The sequence below is a fragment of the Hippopotamus amphibius genome, chromosome 4 (genome assembly GCF_030028045.1).
Source record: "Hippopotamus amphibius kiboko isolate mHipAmp2 chromosome 4, mHipAmp2.hap2, whole genome shotgun sequence".
NCBI lineage: Eukaryota > Metazoa > Chordata > Mammalia > Artiodactyla > Hippopotamidae > Hippopotamus > Hippopotamus amphibius.
The window spans coordinates 66574086-66601238 of NC_080189.1; the positions used below are offsets into that span (position 1 = coordinate 66574086).

The window sequence follows — 27153 nt, forward strand, 5'->3', positions numbered from 1 at the left end:
CCAAACTGCAGTATGTATACAATATTCTTCCTGACCCCTCCACCTCCCATGCCATCCATCTACTTTGAGCTCTTAAACATGAAGAGTCAAACCACATTTCAAAATAAGTAGGTTGGGACACGAGCTTAAAAATGAAAAACTATTAGGAATCTAGGGTTACTTTTTCATTGTTCTTTTTGTTAGGTGACTCAGAGATAAATTCCTAAGAATGGTTTTATAGCTCAGAGGTCCAGAAATTTAGCTGTTTGGAACTTAGCACCCAAGATGATGGGTTTCTTTGCAATTATGTTTTAAGATATTGGTGTATTCTGTCAGTTCTTTCTCTGAATTTTATTTCATGTCGATCTATGCAGGAGATATTAATGGTGGTTATTCTAGAGATGCTAAAGTTTAAAGTTTAAACCATTTAGTTTACCAAACTAAATAGAATTGCTACTTTATTTGAAATAATAGTCTGAGAATCCTAGGCTTGTAAAAATTTCATCACTGTAGTGGATGGTGTGGTGTGCTACCCATACTAACTGCTGAAGGCTCACATGAGTACCTCTCAGAACATTGCCTTCTGCTGAAGGGAACTATTTCACCCAAGTTAACAAACTCTCATCAGTGGTAGATCACGTCCAATGACTGTCAGGGGAATGAAGTAGTGGAGACTCGTCCTTGTAGCCTCATCCAGGGTAGTGCCAAAAGGCCATTCCATTTCTACAGCAGTAACTGGTGAAGCTTCTATTATACTGAAGTTCAATTCTGACTGATCCTGGTTCTCCCACACCCTAAAAGGTAATTCATCCCCAGAGCATCCCCCAATAACATTACTGCACACAAGTTTCTGTTCCTTAGTCTTTTTCTTGGGGACCCTTACTTAAAACAATCATATACCCCCATTATTTTTACTTTGAAATATGAGTTGTCCATAGATTTGAGCTTCTGATTTTCATCTTATCTTTAGTAGTGGTGCCAACAAAATAATATGTCCCATTCATGATCAGCATTTGTAAAACTGCTAATCTGAAATCTATTTGCATAATCTTTTAGGCTTAAAATATATACTTAAAGGCACAAATGCATTCATGACTAGTAAGCTCATCATCGACCCTCAAAATGTCACAAGTGACATAATACCAAGATTCTTGATAGTTTCTTTAGTTTCTTTTATAGTCCATTGAGAAGTTCTAGTTTAGACCTTGAGATGCAAGGAGAAATTTAACTCACAGGATGTTATACTTCAGTGCTCCCATCCTCCAAAAACAATAGGAATACCTCCTGTGAAAACATAGTGATGATCTAGGTAGCTATCACTTTAGAGTTGTCAGATGTCCAGTATCTTTATGAGTTATATTATTTTAAGAAATCTGTGATTTCTCCCTACATTTGAATGAAGGAAATCATGAGAAAAATAACATGTGTTTTTGTAGATAAAAATCCAGGTTTCTTCTGCTTCCTAGGCTAAGAAAACATGTACAGAAAAAACATTAAGCTATCTCCACTCATGGCATAGATCACCCAGTTGCTAGCCAATTTCCTGTTACCTCACTTATGTCACAGTGATTTATGACCTTTTTCCAAAGACTCTGTTGTTAATAAAAGTGGGAATAATGACACTTCTCTTTAGGCAAATTGTGTGTACTGTCAAAACTTACTATTGCTTATATTGCTTATTTTAATTTTGAAAATCACAACTAGTCCTTTGTATATGTGACAGTTGAGAAATAGGACACATCTGACCTCCTTTTTATGTATGAGACTATTAAAGGCCAGAAATAAAGGCTTTTGAAACTCAATTCTGAGGCCAAAAATTCCTCTCAAATGCTTTTTGAGAGGGAGCAGAAGCTCACATTTATTTAAATTTGGGGGCTATTCACTTACAAATTTTGGCTGAAATCAAACTTTTCTTATTTCAAATTATATTTTTTATGGAAGCAGTAGTTCTGACTTTGTTTTGAAAAACTGGTAATTATTTCATCACCACTATATTGGTAGAATTTTTGTGGAATACTTAAATAGATAAGGAAAAGTTCAAACAATGTAAAATATATTTATCTTATTAAAAATAGTGTATATGATGGGAGATGGAATTATAATTGGACTAACAACCTACAAGGTCCTATAAAAATTCAATTTTCTCTAGCTTGGTATGAAGACATTTCTTATTATCCAAAGAAATGTCATGAAATTATTAAAATACACAGTCATTATTATATCCAAAGCACTAACATGTCAAAGTAATTGAAATCAGTGTTCTGAGGGAAAAAAAAGATGTGTTTGGAGTTTAACATAGATTCTTACATTGTAAGGAAAAGTCTCCCCCAACCCTGTCCATCTCATACACACACAGGATTAAGTATCTTGCATGATGCGTGATGCACTTTCAGGATAGGTTCTAGTCCATCAAAAATATGGTAAACCCAGACTTCCCTGGCAGTCCCATGGTTAAGACTCCGTGCTTCCAGTGCACAGGGTGTGGGTTTGATCCCTGGTTGGGGAACTAAGACCCCACATGCTGCGAGGCCAAAAAAAAAAAAAAAAGAAAAGAAAAGGAAAGAAAAAAGATTTAAAAAAAATGCTAACCTGAAAATTATGTCACATGAGATGATCATTGTTTAAGAAATTCATTCTCGAACATCTTTCACCTCTCTTGTGCTTTGATCCAAGCCCACGCTGCCCCTCAAGCCTTTGTCTGCAGTTTACTCATTGCTTAGTTTCCAATGTAAAGGTTGACCTCCTGAGTTCTTTTGGCTTTGGGCCCTTCTAAGTATAGCAGTTCTTGGACTGATGCCATAAACTTGCCTCCTTTGGGGTCTTCCACAGGGATTTAGCCTTCTTTTCCCTCTCCTTGCCCCATCCCCACATACCCATCCACACATATCTGTGCAGTGGCCTCTAAGGCAGCTTTAACTGAGTGAGGTTCAGACCACTCCCATTTTTGTTTCAAACTCAGAGGATAAACCAGAAAAATCATACTCTCTTTACTTCTGCCACCCTGCTTTGTTTTTCTTGATCGTTGATGGTATTTGGTTGTCTAAATGCAGATATGTTTCTAAGGAGGTGTGTGTGGTGTGTTTGTGTTTTGAAGGACCAGTTATATAGTTTGGCCATTTCAAAGACAGATATTATTCTTCCAGTTATCAATTAGTTCCTTCCCAACTTTGAAAATCCATTTAGGTCTTTTCAGATTGTTCATATGTAAGTAGTAAAGCATTAATATAAGAAAATTGTAGAAATCTATCCAAACAAGGCGTTTGCCCATTTTCAAAGGAATAAGATTATAATAATCCTACATATATCTTGTGAAGCACACCAGTTTGTTTATACTTATTTAATACATCAGAGGAAATGATATTTGCTTTGCAAAGGGACACCCCTATACGTCAATGGAAATAAAAATCCAAAGTCATAGAATTTGATCAAAGAGATACTGTAGTCAAAGCTTTGCAATATTTTGAAAATGGTCTTCAACCAAAATCTTACACAAAATCGGAAAATGTGGAGCTGCTGTGATAGCGGTGATGATGGTGGTGGGGCTGAGCAGAGGCCCGGTTGCCGCCTCCAACAGTGGCCAGTGAATCATCCCTCCTGAATGCTCGTCTTCTTCCTTTTTTTTATTTGGAGTATAGCTGCTTTACAATGTTGTGTTAGTTTCTGCTGTACAGTAAAGTTAATCAGCTCTATGTATACATATATCCCCTCCCTCTTGGACTTCCCTTCCACCCCCAGCCCCCATTCCCACCCATCTAGTCACCACAGAGCACCGAGCTGAGCTCCCTGTGCTATACAGCAGATTCCCACTAGCTGTCTGTTTTACACGTGGTAGTGTATATATGTCAATCCCAATCTCCCAATTCATCCCATCCCCTCTTCTCCCCACCCACCGTGTCCACACATCTGTCCTCTACATCTGTATCTTTCTTCCTGTCCTGCAAATAAGTTCATCTGTATCATTTTTCTAGATTCCACATATACACATTAATAAATGATATTTGTTTTTCTTTCTGACTTGCTTCACTCTGTATGACAGACTCTAGGTCTATCCACGTCTCTACAAATGACCCAATTTTGTTCCTTTTTATAGCTAATATTCCATTATATATATATATATATATATATATATATATATATATATATATACACACCACATCTTCTTTATCCATTCATCTGTTAATGGACATTTATGTTGCTTCCATGTCCTCGCTATCGTAAATGGTACTGAATGCTCTTCTGATATTGATTTGAAAACTATGTACTAGTCCAAACTTTTCATTTTACAGAGAAGGACTCTGAGGTTTAGGGTTTTAAGTGACATTAACAGAATCTTCCAGGTAGTTTGTGACGGAAACATGGCTTAAATCCTGTATTCTTGACTCATGGACCAGGGCCTCTTCCATCAAGACACATAGACACTTACATGTCTACATATGGATTATAATATAAATATTGCATATATTTTTTGTTGCATATGAGTTTTATGGAGAGCATATTTTGAAACTGTCCCTTATTTTCCAAGCAATTGACCATCTCTTAATTTTTAAATCATTTGAGTAATTCAGAGAGGTCTAGCTAATCAGATAGTTGATCAAAAAATACTTCATGAGTTAAAGAGCCTCTTTTATTTAAATTAGTTCTGAATTAAATTATTTCATGGATGGCAAAGAAAATATAAATAGCTCAAAAGCATTTCTGCATTTATCCAAAGCCCAAATTGGCTGCTGGCTGGCAATTTTAAGCTGATAAAGACTAAAGGCGACCCTATTTTAAGCCCTTTATCCATTTAGCTGTCTGAAATGATTTCACAGCTCAGGCAGGAAGGCTGGCTGGGTAAATGGAACATTCACAAATAAGTTCTGTAGAATCCAGTGTGGAAATTGGAGAAACTAGGAGAATGGCCTTATGACAACTGTGGAATTTGAGTCAAAAATAAAAGTACTGCTAGTGATTCCTCATTGACTCAAGGATTGGTTGCCCAGCCCTGGAAGTTATTTCTTTGTGTTCTATTTTTAGAGGTTTCTAGCACTATTTTGAAAAAGAAAACATCGAATGCCTACATCAGGGCATTGAGTCCATTTTTTAAAAAAGATGAAAAGAGCATAACTCCATATTCTTTCCTACTAGTCACTTCCGGTTGGCCAATTTGGCCTTTGGAAAAAGCACAGGTGTATGGATTTTGTTGTTTGTGGCTAAACTCATGCTTGCAGTCTCCTTAAAGCAAAAGAGGACTCACTCATATTTGGGATCCATGTTGTTTGTTCTCTAGGCAAACTAATGCCTAGAGTCTGATAGCACATTCCCTTTATGATTTCCTGTGGTATCATAATGTTTGCCTGGAGTCACTGACTCACTTAGTCTTATCAAGATGTACACTCATTGGGAACAACACCCTCCTACCTGAGTAGAGGCGATTTTAATTTTACTGTGACAGCACACATGTATAAAGGCAGGTGCAACTGAGAGAGTCATTGGCCCTCAGGTGATTGTTGCGAGCCTGCAATTGATTGACCATTGCACACTGCTGCTTACAGCAGGTAGGAGCAAGGGAAGATGGAATGCTGGTGAAATTATTATTACGGGTGAGGTGTTGCATCAGCGTAGACATAATAAAATGATTCCTTTGCGGAAGGGTGTAAACCTCAGGTGCAAAGTCCATAGGCACTGAAAAGTGGCAGGGCTGGCTCAGCAAGAGAGGGGAGTGGGGAGAACTCAAAGATTGTATTTAATCTCTCTTTCTACTTCCCTTTCTCCCAGGACGTTCAACCCCTTCTTAACTACCCCACTCCACTTACCTCCAGGATTCTCCTTTCATATTCTACCAGATAAGACTTTGGACACTGCACAATGAAGGATCGGTCTCCTGTTATATCTTTAGTTGACTCTTGCTTTCCCTACCTTCTGCTAGAAAAATGTTGAATTATCTTGGGTTAAAGTGCTCAAGTGCAGTCAGTTAACAATAAGCCATGTGGTGTGGGGTAGCTGAATGGGCTTCAGAATTGGACAGGCCTGGCTTGAGTAATTCGCCTTGTATTTCCTGTGTGGCTTTGGATACGTTATTTAAACTATTTGAGTCTCAATGTATCTTTAAAACGTGAATAATAATTTATAACTCATGGGGTCATTTTGAAGATTAAATGAGATAAGATATGTAAAGGGGGTAATATTCAAAAATGTTAGTTTCTGTTTTGGCCTTCTAATTCACTATCAATGCTACCTGACATTTATAGGTTATCAGCAGTATTAAATCTCTGAAGTACCTGATGGTGGAAATATTGAACATGAGAGACATCAATAATGTGCACATTTCCCGGGAAAAGTCCTTTCTGAGAGTTTTTCAAGTTATATGTGTGAGTATATTTTTGTTGACGAGCACGTGTAGGTACAGGATTGAATCATGTATGTTGTGGGTCTTCTTAGGGGGTGGCCATATTTTCATCCTGATCTTTGCCCCAGGAAGCTGACTCATTATCAAATGTGTTTCTGGCTTTTGGCTAGGTTTGGCCACTGGGAAGCCCTCACAGGAGATGCAGAGGTATTCATTCTCCTTGATAGCTTGTGGAGAGGCGGCCTAGAGTGGCACTGTTGACTGAGGTCATTAAAGCTCCCATTCCCTCCATGCTTCCTGTTGGTTTGAGGAACAGGGGGCAGAAAGAGAGTGAGCTCCCTGCCAGATACACTTGGGCCAGCTCTGCTCATCTTGGAAGATCACCCATCTTTCAAGGTGAACATCTCTGCATGACTCTCTCCTTCCGGTTCTAATGCTTACTCCTTCCCCTTGTTCTTATGAACCTAGGCATGTTAACTCCTTATAAGCAGCTCAGCATTCTTGAACTACGCCTTGTGATTCTCCTACACCCACACCTCTGTAAATAGTCCCTTTGTAAATAAACCCTCCTCAAATTTTCCTAATTTGAATGCACCATCTGTTTCCTCTTGGAATCCCAATATATATACCAGTAAACACAGTGTAATTGGAGTAGAGGACAAATTCCAATAATGTGAGTTAACATGGTTTGTGTATCAGACGTCCAAAATTTATAGTGTGTTCTCTAGGATGTGTTTTGACTTAAAGTGTCTCTGAATAATGATCATTATTGTTTAAACCTCCTCTGTGATCTTGCTTGCTGTTTAACTAGTGTTGCTTGGGAAGCAGAATCCAAAACCAGAGAAGAAAATTGAGGAAAGACTATAGGAAGAATACACATGTCTTAAGTAACGTTCCTGCAGATATTCAAAGAAATTTGTAGGAATAAATTTGGATTTTACTTTACAACTATGCCCTTAATAATAATGAACTTCCTTTCAATCTCTCTGAACTTGGTGCTGCATCTGGGGTTCAGAGATCCCTCAAACCTCTTACACTGGACATTGAAAAAGCCCCACTTTGGCCTATTGGAAAATAAGCACGCTATTAAGACATCATTTGCTAATTCTGTGAGTCCTCTCTTCCACTGCATCTGTTTTTTTCAGATTTAGTTTCAGACAGATTTGGTGAAATAACATGAGATAGAAGAAATGTCACGAGTGTTCAGGAGCCTGGGATGATGGTAGTATTGATGTGAGGTCACACCTGGGTTGGTCAATGATGGCCAGGTGTGGAGTCTCTTATTAGGCCCAAATTTAAAAACCCAGCCTCCAGACAGAATTTATTATTTATATTAAAAAAGAATAAAAAACAACACATTGGATCAAGGAAGAATTCTTACTTTTAACTCTCTAAGTATTTTCCCCTTTATCAATACCAATTTATGCTCTTCTCAGGGCTTGAAAGCTTTATCTTAATTTGAACTTTAAATAACTTTTTTACCTCATGTTCATTTGACAGCAATTGTTTCAAGAGATGGATTGTAGTTCCCAGGCAACCTGCTCATCTGTTAATATAATAATAAACTTAAATCAGTGCATATTTCACAGAGAACTGGCAATGTTTTACATTTTTGCCTTTGACTGGCGTTGCATTAACCTAAAGTATAAAAAGTCTTGTCCTGGATGTGACAGTGTTTCATCTCAATAAACCTTGCACTTGCAGAGCAAAGAAGTGGAGTTATAGCACATTTGTGAACACAGAAGGGTAAGATTAGCAATCTTACTGCATGACAAGTAATACAAAATAATCCCAAGAGAAAAGATTCATTTCTAGGTGGCTCTTCAGAAGTGTTTGCTTTATAGGATAGCATAATACTTGTTAAAACAGGATGATCTCAGTCATCATTTCTTTTACTGAATATTTATTTCCCCAACTATTTGCTTGCCTTCCCACACAGAAAAAGTCTCCATTTTAAATTTGGGGGGAAGACCTAATTATTTCCCTTACTTGATTCCTTTTTTTAAAAAAGTCAATCTTCTATGGAGACTTATTTGTAATTGAGACATTATATTTATATGTTAAAAATCCATTAACAAGAAGAATCTAGATATTTTTAATTTGAGATGGACATTTTATGATACACAGAGGCTTGATTTCAATAGATGGTGTTAATCTGAGTTTTACTGAGACCAAAGTGGTCCATGGGAAGACTTGATATACCCTATGAATGCCCTCATATACACAGAATTGTGTGTAAATACAATTATTCATTCCTCCCCACCTCACCCTACCCCACAGAGTGGGTTTATAGCTTTCAACAGATTCTCAAAGGGATGTTTGATTTGAAAAGTAGTAACATCTGCTCACTTAAAAATTGTAAGCATATAGTAAGCAAGGCTTCTGATTTCTATCTTAATAATGATAATGGTAGTGGTGGTAAGTTCTTTTTGATAGTAGTCCTTTTATGGATAAATGTTTACTGTAGAGTTCCTCAGGAATCAACACTGGGATGACTCAGTTATTAGTTTATGTAACATGCAAAACATATATTGGGAACCTCGTGTGTGGAGGGGTATAGCAATATCCCTCCTATGTACTGTGTAAGTAAGTATAAAACAAGATGGGATGTGAGCATTTCTAAGTTAACCCTCCTGGAAATCACCAGACCTTACAACTAAATAATGTACGAATGGAACCATCAAGAACTGAAGAGGCAGGTAAAGGAAACAGAAGCACAAAGATCAGTTTGATGCTTTTTTTGGCATAACATTCCACACTACTTAATTGTCCTAATGTTTGAAAAGCCCACTCTTACTATTATTTCCAAAAATTAATACATATACATATCAAAGCGCTTAAGATAATAGGGTATAGCATGAAAATAAATTCTTCTGCTACCCCAGCCCTGGTATTCCAGTTTACTTTCTCAAAGATAAATATTGTTATGGTTTTTATTTCTTATGAGAAACATATTGTTTTAATCAGGGTGCCTTCCTCTGAGACTTTCTTGGTGTTATGCTGAGCAGGGGTCAAATATCAGAAGGCTTCTCAGTGGTTTCAAAAACTGCTTGGTTACTCTAGAAATTCTAAGGAAGCAACGTCAAATATTGGGTTGGCCAAAAAGTTTGTTTAGGTTTTTCCATAACATCTTACAGAAAGGATGCTTGTAATGTTTTCACTCTTACAAAATGACCCTGGGAAAAACACTGATGATCTTTGTCTCTCTAGACATGAACCTGGACTTTGAACTTTTATTTGGGACAAGAACTATCCCATTACCTAAATTTAGATCTCAAAGATTTATCTTGGTTTACATGCCTAGTTCCGAAGGCAGTTTAACTCTTTAGGCCCACATGATTGCAGGATAAGTACAAACAGAGGGGCATTATATTTTTGTGTGTCCTTTTATTTCCCAGTTAAATATGAATAACAGTAGTAAGTGCACGCCTTAAATTATTCCACATTGGTTATTTTGCAGAATGAGCTCTTCTTGGGTAATCCCTTTTTAGCCAATCAGAAACCTAGTGGGATATGATGGTCAATGTCCTCCAGTTAACTGCTGCATGGCAAGCTTAGTTAGTTGCATCATGCTTTCAGTCTGACCTTTGAGGTGATAGAAACTGGCAGTAAAAGATCAGATCTGTTTCCTGTCACCAACACCTTTAAATCACCTGAGATAAAAGCAGATCAGAAATTATAGCAGATGGCAAATTGTGGGTTACCAGTAACTAACTGTCTCTGGGTTACAATTCCTGCAATAGGGAAGGAATGAAGATATTTTTTCTCAAATATTACATATATTAATATATTTCAAATAATTAATTATCTTTAAATAGTTACTTTAATTAAACACACACACACACTTGGTAAAGACATTCAAATTGTGCAAATATGTACAATGCAAAGAAAGTCTACTACACATCCTAGACCAGCACCTTCCAACCCCATCCCAGTCACAGAAGCAACCATTGCTAATGGTTTCTTGTGCATTTTCTCAGAATTTTCTATATATGTACAATATATAAATGGCATAGTTGTAAAAATACATTAAAAATATTTTTACATGAGCAAAAATATGTTATACATACTGTGTATGTATATGCAAAAATGCCTTGCAGGATATTTGGTCCTGTCTAAAACATTCTTGAGACATTTAGTGTTACACAGGAAGCTCCTTGATATTTGGTTCTGTCAAAACCACTTGACATGTGTCACGGTTATATATGTTTTGGTTAGGACCAAATTTCAAGGACCTTTTGTCATGGACCAAGAGTCTTATGGATGTTTTAGACAGGACCAAATTTCTGCTATCCAAAAAATGTATATGTGTAATGCGATTTTAACTTAACATTTAATTTTGAAGATGTCTTTCCATAACAGTTTTGGATATATTTCACTATATTTAACAGTGGTATAATATTAATTTATTTACTTAATCAGTTTTATATCAATGGATAGCCATATTTTTTCTTGTATTTGCTTTAAAAGATACTGAAATGAATACGCTCTACTTCCATTTTGCTTAAATATATGTTTCTCTGCAAAGCTGTTGAGTGAGATTTTGTATTTAGAATTTTGATAGATAATGTGGATACTGCCAAGTTACCCCTCAAATAGTCTGCACCATTTACATTCAAACCAGCAATGATGACAGGTCCTAATTTTCTACACTTTTGCCAACATTATATTTTATCAATACTTTTCACCTTTGTCATATTAAAAGATAAAAAAAATACTTCAATTCTGTTTCACAGTCAAATATATATAATCTGTCTTTCTTTTTTCTTCTTTGAGTCAGTGTTGCTCTCTGTTTTTCTGGTGGGTTGTTGGACTGTTGTATATTAAAGCAATGAAAACATATTTACATATGTTGTAAATAAACTCTCCCAGTGTTTTAATCATCTTTTGAGTTTGTTGAGTACATGTCTTGCCATGTAGGAATTTGTAATGTTTATGAAAGCAAGTCTATTAATCATTTCTTTTATAGAGTTCTGAATTTTATGTCTTGTTTAGAAAGGCTTTTCCCATTCCAAATTTTTTTCCTAAGTGTCTACTGTTTTCATAGGATAGTTGGGGTTTCATAATTTATTGTGAAATATTTCATATATTTGGAATTTATTTTTATATAAAAGGTCTAGATTTTTCCCCACTAATTTTCTCATTTTGGCTATTGATTTATGCCACATTTTCCAGCTGATTTGTAAAGCCACCTTTAACATATACTAAATTTTCACATACGGTTGACTCCATTTTGGTATTCTACCCTGATGATCAATTTGTTCCTGAAGCACTGTCATATTTTAATGTATGACATTAAAGGGCTAGTTCTCCATCACTACTTTTTTTTCCATGTCTTTTCTAGCTATCCTAACATGCTTATATGTCCATATCTTATTTTCCCCATGGAATTCTTATCAAGTTCCAAAATATAAAATTTCATTTGTACTTTTGTTGGTAATCACATTGAATTTATAAATTAATTCAGGGATATCTGCCGTCTTTACAATACTGTCTTTATATTCAAGAACAAGATTTATTTCTATTTATTGATTTTTTATTAGAATTTTCAAGCTTTCTTCCCCCCAAAGATTGATTGATTGATTGATTCATTGATTTTTAGCTGCGTTCAGTCTTCGTTGCTGCACATGGGCTTTCTCTAGTTGTGAGTGGGGGTGGGGGGCTACTCTTCATTGGGTGCACGGGCTTCTCATTGCGGTAGCTTCTCTTGTTGTGGAGCATGGGCTCTAGGTGCATGAGCTTCAGTAATTGCAGCATGTGGGCTCAGTAGTTGTGGCTCGAGGGCTCTAGAGTTCAGGCTCAGTAGTTGTGGCACACAGGCTTGGTTGCTTCGCGGCATGTGGAATCTTCCCCGGACCAGGGATCAAACCCATGTCCTCTGCATTGGCAGGCGGATTCTTAACCACTGCACCACCAGGGAAGTCCTACATGGCCACTTTTAATTTAAATTTTAACTTATTTTTGAAGTGATGATGTTTATCCATATGGTTCAAAATTTAGAAGTACAAAAGATATACAAAAGAAAAGTACAGAAAACTCCCACTATGACTATTCCCAGACCTCAAAGTTTCCTCATATGGTTAATGTACATTATCAGTTCTTGTTAATCCTCTCAGAGTTATTCTATGTGCATACTGTCAAATAGAATATAAATAAATATTCTTTTCACACAAATGATGGTGTGCTGTACACACTGCTCTGTACTTTGAATGTAGACATACATGGATGAGGAAAGCAAAGACATAAGATCAGAATGTACATGATTCCCTTCTTGGTGAAAAGATGTTTTCTTCAGCTTTTACCTACACTCTACTCTCTGTCATAGATGTCAGGCATAGATTCTTGGGAGCTGGTACCAGAAGGCAAATCACAGTAACAGAGACCACAGAGTACTTTGCTTCACCTTCCTGCCCTATGCTTGGTTATAGGGTTGATCTCTTGTGCCTAATGTTCTCTTCCCTTTGGATTTCTTCCACAGACCTCCTTACTTCCCTGTGGGGCCAAAGCCTTGATCTATCAGTCTGAACATATCTGGATCCAGTTGTGGGCTCAGTCATGTCAGCGTGCCAACTGACATAAACAAGATCATCTGTACCTATTGATGAATGACTGCATTCATACGTTCTAAAAGTCGTCCCTACTAACTCAGCCCCAAGTCTCTGCAGGATGTTGATTCCAAAAGCTCACCACACTACCTTATACCATAATAACCCCTGTCCTATAGCATTATTGGAATTCTTTTACTTGCCTTCCAACAATATTCTTGGCACATAATTTAGGAATAAATGTGGCTTCCCCCCCCCCCCACCATAGCAAAAGAATTTAGTTCTGTTTGATAGCTGCATAGCAGAATAATTTGTGTATGATGGAGTGACAAAATTTTAGGGATACCAGATATGTCACTGAATTGAATTCCATATGTGCAACATTGTATGATCCAGGACACAGTATCAGGATGTAAGCTTTAGCGGTCACTTCCCACCAGCCCCCTCCCTTCCCCTCTCCTCTACTGCTGCCCAGCTCTAGATAACCATTAATCTACTTTCTCTCTTTATAGATTTACCAATTCTGGACATTTCATAGAAATGGAATCATAAATATATGGTCATTTTTGACTGGCTTCTTTTATTTAGCATGTTTTTGAGGTTGATTCATTCCGTAGCATGTATTAATACTTCATTCCTTTTTGCTGACAAGCAATATTTCATTGTGTAGATCACATCTTGTTTATTCACCATTTTTTGGACATTTGGGTTGTTTCAACTTTTTGGCTATTCTGAATAATGCCCACAGTGAACATTCACGTACAAGTCTTTGTGTGAGCACATGTGTTCAGTTTTCTTGGGTATGTGATCTAGTAGTTGAATTGTTGGGTCATGTGGTAACCTAACATTTTGAGAAATTGATATGCTATTTTCCAAAGTGGCTGTATGATTTTATAATCTCACTAGCAATATATAAGGGTTTCACCTTCTCTACATCCTTGTGGAATATTTATTGTCAGTCTTTTTTATCATAGCTGTTTCAGTGGTTATGAAATGGTATATCACTGTGGTTTTGATTTGCATTTCCCTAGTGACAAATGATGCAGAACATTTTATCATGTTCTTAGCCATTTATATATGTTTTGGGAACAAAAGTCTATTAAAATTATTTGTCCATTTTTAATTGTGGTATTTGTCTTTATTGAGTTATAAGAGTTCCTTATATTTTCCAGGTACTAGATCCTTATCAGACATACAATTTACAAATATTTTCTCCCTTTCTGTGTGTCTTCTTTCTTCATAATATTGTATGCAGCAAAAAAGTTTTAAAATTTGGTTAAGTCTAATTTACCTGACTTTTCTTTTGCTACTTGAGCTTTTGATGTCATCTACAGTTTTAGTTCTTACATTTAAGCCTATGTTCCACTTTGACTTAATTTTCCTGAATGGTGTAAAGTAGATGTCCAGTTTCTCTCTTTTGCATGTGGGTGTCTGTATAATTTTAATACATGCAAATGGCTACTTAACAGGGACGTTATTGCCTTCTCTTGAGATTACCTAAGCCTTTTAATTCTCTCTATAGGTGCTAAAGTTAGTCTTGACATAGGATGTGTCAATAAAAGCTCTACAGAGATAAAAATGTTTAGGTTTTATGTGCCATTTTATCCCATGTAAGAAATTCATTAATTAAAAAAATAGTTCTGAGAACAGGTTGTAGCATGTTTATCTTGTGAAATCATCAAAAGTCTAATGTCACAGAAGGATTTAGAGCCCAGCAGGAATGGAAACCCTTTCTTTCTAAGTCATTTCTTTTTTTTTTTATTGCCTAGAATAACTCATTTGGAAATTCCTCTATCGAGCTCAGTTATTCAGAAAGTTTTCTCAGCTCAAATGGCAATAAGGAAATTTTATAGCAAGAATGAGTAAAAGTGAAAATAAATGTAATTTTAACTGCTTTGGGAGCTATGTTTACTTAGTTCTTATCTTTGATTTTCTCCTGGGTTTATTGATCAAACTCTTAAATTGAGATAAAAAAGTTAAGCCTTTTTGATTCAGAGATTTAAAAGGGTCCAACTTTGTGCTCACAGAAAGGACAATGAATCTTTTTAAAGGAAATGCATATCTATTAAGAATTTTAATATGTTTTCGTTCAGTTGGGAACATTATTCATCAGGAACTGATGAAACTTCAGGTGCCAAATTTTGAAAAAGGAGAGTATTGACATTTGGGTGATGCAAAATTAACTACTGAAAAAATATTAAATGAAATTTAATATGTATAAGTTAAAGGCAGTCAATATGAATCATGAATGTCCACACCATTTAAAATAACGATAATAGGGACTTCCCTGGCAATCTAGTGGTTAAGACTTTGCCTTCCAGTGCTGGGGGTGCAGGTTCGATCCTTGGTTGGGGAGCTAAGATCCCACATGCCTCACGGCCAAAAAACCAAAACATAAAAACAAAACAAAAAAAAAAAACAGAAGCAATATTGTAACAAATTCAATGAAGACAAAAAAGTGGTCCACATCAAAAAAAAATCTTAAAAGTAAAAAAAAAACCAAAATGAAATATAATAGGTTATTTTTGGTAAAACAATTCCACATGAATGACTTTATACTTGAATACATCAAATTTTACCCTCAGAGTCAGTAGAATTCACTGACTATTATGTAAATTATTCAAGTCTGCATGGATTCCAAATGGCTATCCAGGGAACTCAAAGACACTGAGCCAGCAACAGCAATCCATCATGCATCAATTTATTCTTCACTTGACTAGCATTCAGCCTTATACAGATATTCTGTCATTCTCTCAGTTATTGAGAGCAACTAACCCCAAAGTTTTCATCTAGTGCTTCAGTAAGCTTGGATAAACATACACATATGCACTCTCTTTCTCTCATCTAGCCAATTATCTAGTTTTTTTGTGTGTAATTAATCATGAAGTTTCCATCCTGCTTTTATATCCATTATAAGTATGGGGAGTGATTTTGCTATAATTTCCCTCTGGCTGTCACAGAGGCAAGGTGGGGTGGAGGCGGTGATCATGCTCAAAATACTAGGGTATAAAATGCAGTTACGCCAGTTAGTGTGGACTTCGGCAAGCTTGTGCTACTTGCTTTCAACAGGAGGTTATTTTTAGGGATTAAGCCCTTTTGCATGATGTTAACTTATTCATTTAGGAGAAAAAAATCAGAAAACTCCAGGGGTGGGATTAATCTTAAGGAGTCAGCACTACTTATAAGAAGTAGTGAAACAAAAACAAAAAAATAATTTAGCAAAATGGCTTCTGAAATGATTCAAATTAATTACAGCCTCTGGCAAGAGTTTAGCCCTAGGCCAAGGTGCTTTGCATCTCCTCCTTCAGTCCAACCCAGTTTGCCAAGTATTTATTCTTGAACACCCTAGCCTACAGTACTCTACCTTCCCTAGCGCAGCCCCAGGTCCCCCAGCTTGGGCGCCTGATGCTCCTGAGGGGACCCTTCACTTCCTGTTCAGCACCCATGTTCTCCAACAGCCTAAGAATTATTTCAGTGCTGCTCCCATTGTTAACTCATCTTACTGTGTTTGCTCTCCAGTTGCTCACACTGATTTTCTCAGCCATGAACTAAATCTGGGAAAGACAATTTGGAGCCAGGGAAGAGGGGAGGTGGTGCCATGACAAGCCCTTGAAGAATTATTTTAGGACAGGTAAGTTCTTGCCCTCCAGGAAGTCAAGTCTTCTCTCTGCCAATGAGTAAGGTCAGCTACAATTAGACTTAAATAACCCACACCCTTGTTCAGAAATCTTTCCTGAAAAATCCAGCAACGAACTTTTTACACAATTTCTGAGAAACTTTTGCTTTCATACAAATGTTTTTCTAAGGGGAGAAGTACTAAGATTCATGTAAACACAACATCCCTGCTGAACCTAGTTGAGTATTTATGACAGTCATGCCTGTACTATCACTTACTCCCATGTTACTTTCTAATTCCAAGTGACTTTGCAGTTTTAGAGTTTTCTCCGACAGCACACCTATATTTAACAATTATGTTAAGGATTCATGTCTCAAAGGATATAGTTTTTGAGGGCAGGCACAGACATTACCATTGCAGATACTGGCCCAAGGTGTCTTAAGGGATAATCGTGTTTCTAGGTGCATGCTAACCAATTCATAATAAAGTCACCAAATTAAAGAATTGGAAGGGAGACGATAGATCTAGTGTCTATATTTTCCAGATGAGAAAAATAAACTTCAAGAATTGACCAAGTAGCAGAGCAAAGCAGGGACTAGAACCAAGGCATCCTGGCTGGCAGCCCAAGCACTGGTAAGGGACAATAGAACTCTGTTCTCCTCTTTCCTCCATGGACATGTAGTGCTCACTGGCCCATGAGCCCACTTTGTCTTAGAGAACCCTAAGGCCCCTAACTCTGGGCTAAGGTGAAGATGTGTGGTCATTGGGAGGGCTCTAAAAGTTCTACAACAAATGAGAATTCTTGGAGTTTTTTCCCAGGAAAATTTGGGAAACCTACAGTAGCTGCACATGGGAAGAGGATTGCTCAGTAAAGAAGGTTCTAGAATTCATAGTCTAGAATTCATTAGGATTAAAAATGTTGTAGAAGAGAAAACCTGGGACATAACTGATTTCCCAAGTTTTCTTTGTAGTTTGTTTTGTTTTGTTTTAAGTCTAACTCTGGTCTTATCTAGTATTTAGTATCTCTAAGTATTTAGCTTTTTGTCATAAGTCTAACTCTGGTCTTATCACAAATTTAGCATCTATTAATATCAACTCATTCAGTCATTTCAGCGGAAGCTAAAGTCTTCCATGGCTACATCCATAATCACTCCTTAGAAATGACAGCTAATATCAGTTTGGTTAGGATTCTTCCAGAACTATTTATAGGCATATATGTACATATTCACATGCCTGTAAAATACACGATATTATTTGCTCTTCTTTTAAAATTTAAACTATAGTGTAGTTACATCATTTTCTGCTATTTACTTTATCTTTTTGCCCAACCTTATGTCTTAGAGGTTTTTTTACCATAGTAACATAGTAGATCTATCTTGGTTTATTTAACAATTCCTTTATTTATGGACATTTAGGTTATTTCCAACTTTTAGCAGTTATAAACAACGTTGCAGTTCACATCCCTGTACAGGCCTCTTTGTTCTTATGTGCAAGTGTTAGTATGGGGATATACAGAGAATTGTGGCGTCATAAAGTGAGCACACTTTCTTATTTTAAGAGACACTGCATACTTCCCCTCCCAAGTGTCTGCATCACAGAGCATGTGTATGACAGTGCCAGTTTCCCTCCACTCTTAGCTATTCTTACTATTTCTGAGTGGTGACAAATTTATGTTGCTTATGATATTAAACAAGATAATTTTACTATCTCACTATTACCTATAATGTTTGCTGCAGGTTTTTGATAGAATAAAATATTCCCTATTACCCCGGTTTCTTAAGAGCTTTTCTTGTTTTGTATGCATGGACATCGAAACATTTTAAATTATTTTTTGCTGCATCAACTTCTATGATAAAAATAATTTATTCTTTAAATTTTTAATGTAGCAATGACAGTAATAAATTTTCTCGTGCTAAACCAGCTTTCCATTCTTTGAATAAACTATAAAGTTATCATATGTTGATTTATTATGTGTTACTAGATTCAGTTTGCTAATATTTTATTCAGGATTTTTGAATCTATGTTCATAATATCCTTTTCTTACTCAATCTGTCTGATTTTGAGTCCAGTGTTAGGAAAACCTAATAGAAGTTTTGGGTAGCTTTTTCTCTTTTTCTATAATTTGGAACAATTGGATAAGGTAAGGATTAACTTTTTTCTTATAAGTTTAGTGAAATGAGTAAAACTGTGGGCATGGTGCTTATTATGATGAGTAGATATTTGCCTACTGATTTAGTTTCTGAAATGGTACAAGTTCAATCAGTTTTCTATTGCCTGAGTCAGTTTTGTTAACTTTATATTTTCCTAGCTAATTACTTATTTCATCTAATTTTATTGACATGGTTGTTTATATTGTTCTGTTATGATTCTAAGGTTTTATTGTTTTCTCTACATTACCAAATGTTACTTTTGGCTTATTTGTATTCTTCCTGTTTATTAATCTTTAATATTTTATCATTACTATTTAGTATTTATTAACATTTTATGAATTTTTAGTGTTTATTAATAAATATTTATTAATGCTGTTTTATACTTTCCTTTTGAAAACATCAGATTTTACCTTTGCTTATCCTTTCTCCTGTTTTTCTTTTTATGTTTTAATAACTATTTAAATATCTTATTTTGCCTGCTCTTTTACCTATCTTTCACTGGACAAAATTTTCTCACTCTTTTAGTCCATTGCCTCTCTTTCATAGTATTGTCTTTTCCTGAATTATTGGAAATTCTTGGTTGAGGAATTATCTTCTTCTTTGAGATTTACTATTCTATTTGTTCTAGTACTATTTGTAGAGTAGGTATAATTACCAGGTAGAAGTTAAGGGATCTGAAAGCCTTCAATACATGAATTTTAATTTTAATTTTTTGCAATGTCATCATGGTGCCATTTACTTAGATAAATTAGACAGGTGTGACTTCAGGTGTGTCTTTCCTGCTGTGTCATAGAAATTAAATTTATGAAGCAGAGAGCACCAGTGGTGGTGATGGGGAATGAGTAAGGGAAGAGGGAATGGAAGTTGGTGAGACTCCAAAGAATTAATTTTTTCTTATACCCTATCGTATTCTCAGGCTGAGGTTGTCTGCTACATAGGGTTACCAAAGTCATTCAGAGGTAAGGCTTTTGACTCAGGTGGTTAATCAATAGGGTAGGGAAAAAAAGTTAATTGGAGGAATGAAAATAGATATTGCTTAGCTTATAGGAAGTAACCTCAGAAAGTGCTGGATGTAAAATGATAAAATCTTTAGGAGTGATTTGATGATGTGCATCAAATCCTTAAAAATCGGCCAGGCAATTCATGTCTCAAAATTTATTTAAAGGAAATAATCAGAAAAATGCTTAAAGATGAGTATTTGAAAATACTTATCAAAGAATTATTAATAATAGTTAATGAAATTAAAACAACCTAAAACCCAACAGTAGGGAGATGATTAAATAAAAGCTTTTACAGGTACATACCATGGCATTTGAGTAATTCAGGACATTCATAGGATTTTATAAAAAAAAAAATCCAGTGGCTTATTTTGCTTTGTAAATGCATCATAATATATTCCACATTTGGAAAGTTAACATTTTGAATTAGCATATTAAAAACTCTGAGAAGTCCTACAGTTAAAATCTTTTACAACTGTTAATTTTGTTTTGTTCAGATCACTCATTTCCTTCCCTTCCTATGATTCAGAACCTCTTGGAAGACTTTCAGGAAGTATTTTTGAAAACAGAGTGTTAAAAAATTTGTGTTAGATCAAGTCAGTAAAACACTACTTACCAATTAACAAAGAATTTAATGAGTCATATTTATTAACATAGAAAGTTAGTAATATATAAAAAATCATGTTACTAACTATATATGTATATATTGTATGTTATATATGCATTATATATGTATATATGTATTATATATATCATGTATTACATGTTAAATAAAATAATGATACCATTTTGTGAAATATTATTTCCATGTGACAAATTCATAGGAACATTCTGGAAGAACATACAGTTGACCCTTGAACAACACAGGGGTTAGGGGCTGACCCTCCTCTCAGTGGAAACCTTCATATAACTTTACAGTCAGCTTTTCATATCCACGGTTCCATATCTGCAGATTCAACCAACTGCAGATTGTGTAGTACTATAGTACATCCGTATTTAGTGAAAAACATGTGAGCGTAAGTAAACCCTTACAGTTCAAATCCATGCTGTTCAAGTAACCACTATATATTAAAACGTTAATGTGCTTAAAAAAAATAATGTGGTAAAGGAATTATGAGTGATTTTATTTCCATTATATTTATATGTATTTTTAAAATTTGTTTTAAAAAACTTTGCATGAAGAATATACTAGTTTGTAGCCAGAACAAAATATGTATTTCCATTAAAAAAATTGGAAGTTTGGGAGTAATTTTCTTCAGGGGCTCCAAATTTCATTATAAAGAGAATTCAAAAAAATATTTTGAATAACAATAGCATTACTGGAACAATGATTACATGACATCTTTGAGTAGCTTAATTATAATTAAGGTAGACTATACTTATTTATATGTGTTGATTTATTTTTAGAAATCCCAACAAGCTCAAAGTGTTGATTTTTTTTAATCCCAAGCATACTTGAATTATTAATTAATCTGCACATTCAAAATTAATGGCAAATAGTTATTTGCCACATTCAAAAATATACATCAGTTTACTTTGGCTTTGGATGAAAAGATAAATTTTTTTATGCTTAAATAACTTAAATCATTCCATTAAAACAATTAAAATGCCATCATCAGCCTCACTTGCTTCTTCACTTAGTTGACAAGTCTGGGTGAATTTGATTTTGTTCAAAGTGTACAGCCAAGGGTTCTAAGCGCAGTGAAGCGTTTTTCAGGCATTCTCACAACTTGGTACTTTGATTCTATCCTTCTGTTCTCTTGGCCAAATCCTTCTCTTCCTTTCATATTTCACAAAGTTTATTTCATATAGGAGTCCTTTGAAGTCAGAGGCAAAACAAAATTTAAACAACTTGATTTTTCCACATCTGAGTTTTGTTTTTCAGTCTTTTTTGCTCTGTGTAGGTGAGTTTTGCTAGGGACAGGTTGTATTCTGAAGGCTCAGGTAGATATGTACCCCAGTAAACAGTTACATGTGATTCCTAGTGATTTGCTGTGATGAAAGAATAAGGAGGAGGGATAGATAAATATGTGTCCGTATGTTCATATACAAATATATTCTCTGTAAAGTTAACAGAGGAAAAGTTCTCATAAATGTGTTTGCTGTAGAAAACTTACAGACCAAGATAGGGAAAGATCAGCAGAGCTATGTGTTCTTTTATGATTCCTTATCCTGTCAAAATTGGTAACTTTTTTTTTTAAAGCTCTTTATTGGAATATAATTGCTTTACACTCTTGTACCAGCTTATGAGGTACACCAAAGTGAATCAGCTGTATTTATACACATATCCCCATATCCCCTCCCTCTCGTGACTCCCCCCGACCCTCCCCGTCCCGGCCCTCTAAGGCATCACCCATCATCGAGTTGATCTGCCTTTGTTATACAGCAACTTCCCACTAGCTATCTATTTTACAGTTGGTAGTATATGTATGTCTATGCTACTGTCTCACTTCGTCCCAGCTTTCCCTTCACCCCCCGCTCCCCCAACCCCGTGTCCTCCAGTCCATTCTCTGCATCTGTATCCTTATTCTTTTTTTCTCAGCAGGGGACCAGATTTATTAAACTATTTGTTGATCATTTATCATTTTGTCTCTATTCTCAGGTAATTTTAGTCTATAAAAAGTCAATAAAAACCTATTAACTACTGTTTTATAATTTGTGCATTTGTGAGAAATAGTTATTAGGAAGTTTGAGAAACCCTTAATTTCAATATGAAGAATTATTTGAAATTAAAGTACATGGCAAATAAAGATAAATTGGATATAATTAACTGAATTGAAATCCCATCTATTCTGCTCTCATAATTCTTTCTTGCCATACTTTGTCTTCTCTTCCTACATTGGGATAAAAAATGCTTTCTTTTGAACATTTTTTCATGTCAGTAAATAGATTTCCTAATGTCTGGGCTAGTTGTATTGCTCTTCAGAAATCTTTGGCCTATTTGGAGACTGTGTTTGGGAATTAATACTGCCATTTGTTAAGTTTTTTCTAAATGGTGATGCAGATGGTTTGAGTGTGCAAACATTTATCCATGACACCCGGGATTTCCACAAATTGCATTAAAAGCAGCCAGGATTTCATCCAATCCCCAAACAGTTGTTATTGCTTTTCTCCCAATAGAGTTTTGAATAAACATATTTATACAAAATATTTAAAACAATATTTAAAGTGATTTTTTATTTTGCCAATATAAGAGAGAGATTTTCTAGGGGATAAACAATAATTTTCTGGAAACTTTTTAGTAAGTTTGGATCATTTGTGATAGTTACATCATTCCTATATTATTGTTTGCATAGATAGCCTATATGTATGCCCCCCAAAATCTAAAGATTCTACATAAGAAAGTTTCCAATTAATACATTAATTGCATCATATTCATTACTGATTTCTTTACATTTTGGTTGAAGACTAAATAATTATACACTTTGTGAAGACTTAAAAATTAATGCAAATTACAAGAGTTTTGGAAAGATGCACAGGAAACTGTAAGCAGTGTTTACCTCTGTGGAGTGAAACTGCAGGATTGTTTTGGGTAAAAGGGATTTTAACTTTTGCTTTTTACCCTCTGAACAGTTTTGAGATTTTTACGATGAGCATATTTTACCATTATAATAAATTAAAATGTGATCCTGATGTGCTATCTAATGATTCCAGAAAAAGCATCATATACACTTACCCCTTATTGGCCTGCAATAAACAAAGCATAATTATAGTTTAATTTTAGAAGTTGCCATTTGGAGAAGGTTTGCAGAAATCGGATTGAAAATAAAGTTCCATGAAGACATATGTGGGTTTCCTATTGAATGACTTTTCCACTCCTATTTCCGCACAGAACTGGTGATGAAATTTTCAGAGGCTATGTCAGATATAGCCCAGACCTCGCTTGATGTAAGTGATGTTATTGTTTAATATTTATAACTTTTCTGGTGTTCTGCCATAGGGGAGGAAAAATAATTTTCCTTCTCCCCTTCTGAGTTCTTAGCTGAGGTCCTGTAATGAGAGACAAATTAACAAGAGAAAAAGAAGTAGAAGTTTATTAATATGTACAACTCATGCATACATGAAAGATACGCAGGAAAAACTCAAAGAGGTAGCTTAGAATTCAGACTTAAACATCATCCTAATAGGGAAAGGGGAGAGGAGATTTAGGCCTCTTAAAGAAGAATAAACAATTTTTAGGAAAGATGAATGGGCACTTAGCAGAATAAATGGGAGATATGACAGTTTGTGACAAAGTTTGTTGGGGTATAGTATTAAGTTCTAGCCTCCTCTCCTGTGATGAGAGTCAATCCAGGGAGAGAATTTATGACAACTGAATTCCTTTTGGAAGATCTGTCTTCAGGCAGATAAGGGGAGTTCAGAGAAACCCTCTTCCTGCGTTTCCTGTTTTTCAATTGCCTTCAGCTCAGAATAATCAATATGCCAAAATGGCATATTTTGGGGTGGTGTATTCTGCTACCCTTTACTGCCTTAGAGAATAATCATAACTACTTCACAATTTGTTAACTTTTAAAGGTTAACAAAATCTTGAGTACAGTCAACTTTGGCCCTCTAGAAGAAAAATCCTTGTATCCTAAGTTTTTATCCTTGAATTTTATAATAGCTTTCTCCTAGATCTAGGGATCAAATTTTAACCAAAATATAACATACAGAATATTTTTGATGGTATTTAAAAGGAGTTGGTAAATATCCCTAGATTGATAATTTAATAAATAAATAAGTAAATGTAAAAGGCAATAGCTAGAAAAAACTTTCAATATACCTAGTTCAAAAGAATTCTTCTAATATGTAAAGAATAACTCCCAAAGAATTTGCTATTCACTTGGATTTTTTTTTTTTTTTAGTGCACATGAATTTTCAGTTACTATTCCCAAAGTCTCATCTCCAAATTTAGAAAACCACCAGTGTTGGGTCTAAGTTCAGACTCATTAATAAAAGCTGCAAAGCAGAAGATTGGTCTTAATATTAATGGAGAAGATTTTCTCTACAGAGTCAGTGTAATCATTGGGTAGACTCCAGGACCCAAAGAGTCACCTGCAGATGTAACATTAGTATTTGATCATCATTAAAGCCTACATTGTTGTTCTCATCTTGGTATTCACATGACTACACCAGGAGCACCATGTTCACCATGGAGTATTGTTGTTTCTGTGGCTGCATTTGTGGTGAAGGAAAATGTTATGTCTCTGAATTTGTCTTTAGGATATTGTCACAGAATTAAATGCAGTGGCATGTCATTTTGTGACACCAGGCAATCTCTTCAGAACTTTAAAGAAAACTGATCATCTCCCAATCAAGGGACATGACCAGTTCTGTGAAAGCATTTTATATCATATTATTTGTTTTATTTATGTTTTATTTCACATCTTTCTATATTTGAAATATTACCATGTGTATCTCCCCACTTAGAAAATACATGAGAAATAGGTCACACTTTTAAATGTGGCAGAAATGCAAAGCCTATATTTCACAATTGAATGAAAGAGCAGTAAAAATGACACATTATTCTGGTGCAGATATTAAAAAAATGGTTATTCATCATCATTCTCTTTCTTTACACAGGCTTTTATATCTGAGCAGTTTCCAAAAATACTAGGGGCAAAACACTAGAGTTAAAATTGAAGTTATAAAATTAATGAAGCCAAAAACCTTATAGTCATACTTAAAGTGTCCTTGCATTAATATAAATGAAATTTCTCTATTGCAGTTAAAGTTCAAACACCATCTCTGGACTTATTCCCTTTTCTGCTCCCTTCTCAAGGCAGCTGTTACCTTGAACTTTGCTATGTTTCCTTCCAGACCTTTTATTCCCTCTTCAGAGGTCATATCTGGATTTCCACATGTCCTAAAAAGAGGTCAGCTTGTGACCATTTTTCACTGTTTGTTACCTGTATTTAGATTTTACCTGAAATTACTTTTCTGTGAAACAATAAGATGAATCTTTTTCAGTATGCTGGGCCTTTGCCACTAAAAACTGTTTTTCTTGTTACAATTGCAACAATTTCCTTTTTCCTCAAATGAAACAAAAAGCATTTCTTGCTGAATTGTAAACTCGATTTCTAGTGTAAAACCTGCAAAAATCTATTTTTAAAAAAATTTGAAGGAACGTCTCTCCTGACAAACAATCGTACGTGAATTCTTTCCTCATTATTATTTGCTAATGTAATATTTAGTAATTAATATAATTTTTATAAAGTAATTCAGGGAAGAAGTTTTAAATGTACAGGTTTTCCCAGAACACATACACATATGGTCCCCAGTAGTACATGTCTAAGGAAAAAAATGATTTAAACACTTTTGTTATAAACAAGCTATTTGTGAGAATTTCTCACCAAAAATATTTCCATCTATACTGTATCTCTTCTTTTCCAGTATCCCCACATTTCTCACATCTCCCAGAAAAGGATATCATTAGGTAGTGTCAAATAGGGTTAAGATACTAAGGCGAATTACAAAGTCACCAAATTATTGAAAAATGCTATTTTGGAAAGAAGAATACAAACACTTCATTAGAATGTATATACATATGTATTTACAAGCTATTTTCTATGCATATAAATACTAATGAAATGTGGCCTGTCCCACAGATAAAAGTGTTCTGACCCGGTAGTTCACACTCAGAATGGCATAGCCAGTTAGATAATGGCCATAGTGACTGAGGATCATAAACTCTGGTTGCTGAGCCACAATGATACTGTCTCATCTTTGAGTAGTGCTTTTACAGTTTTCATAGTTCTTCCATTTATTATCTCAAATAACATCATAAAATTGTTTCTATCTCCTTTTTGCAAATGAGAAAACAGAGGCTCTGGGAGGATGTGTGTGTTCTGTGGGTTCACTCACCAAGCAGATGGCAGGACCATGCCTGAACCCCAAGCTTGTCTAAATTGAAAACTTTTGTTCTTTCCTCTAACCCGCGCTGCCTCAACCTTGCAATAAAAAGTGGAGTCACTAATAATAATTTGGCAGTTAAATGACTGGCAGAGACTCTGATTCCTGAGATAAGCATTTTCAGCCCTGTTACCTTTCTCTTCTCTGCTACAGTCACGTTTGGTTTTGTCATCTCTTGCACTGCCCCATAGGTAGCAGTAGGGAATTTAGTCATGGCTTTACTGGATCATTTGAGTGGAAGATAGGCCATGAAGTCCACTCAGATTTTCAGTTCCTGGATTTATATGGAGGGGAAAATCAATGAGACCCATTGACATAGGGCTCCTCCAAATCTGTCCGGCAGAGTCTGCAGTGACTCAGAATTCTAGCCTTATGCCCAACCCTTACTCTGTGGCTTGGAAGAATTCTATCACCATTTTTCTCAATATTTCCTAAGAAGGAATGCAACTGGTTCTGAAAGCGGAAGGTTGAGGTTTGAAAGAAGAAGGCCTTGTATGTGAGAGGCAGTGTAGGTGCAGCAGTTCGGAACTGACTGGACTCTGGGTCCTCCTTCTGGCTGTGCTGCTTTGTAGCCCTGTGACCATGAAGTTACCTAATGTCTCAGTGTCCCAATCTGTAAAATGGGAACAACAATAATAATAATAGT

At 35.4% G+C, this 27153-nt stretch overlaps 1 long non-coding RNA gene across 1 annotated transcript in view; it reads left to right on the forward strand.

Annotated features, from left to right (window-relative positions):
- LOC130852397 (uncharacterized) overlaps positions 1-17102 on the forward strand; it is a 32489-nt gene extending 15387 nt beyond the window's left edge. The window contains exons 2-3 of the long non-coding RNA XR_009053344.1: positions 16372-16483; positions 17013-17102. This is a non-coding gene — a long non-coding RNA (uncharacterized LOC130852397). The remainder of the gene's footprint in view (positions 1-16371; positions 16484-17012) is intronic.
- Positions 17103-27153: the final 10051 nt, after the last annotated feature.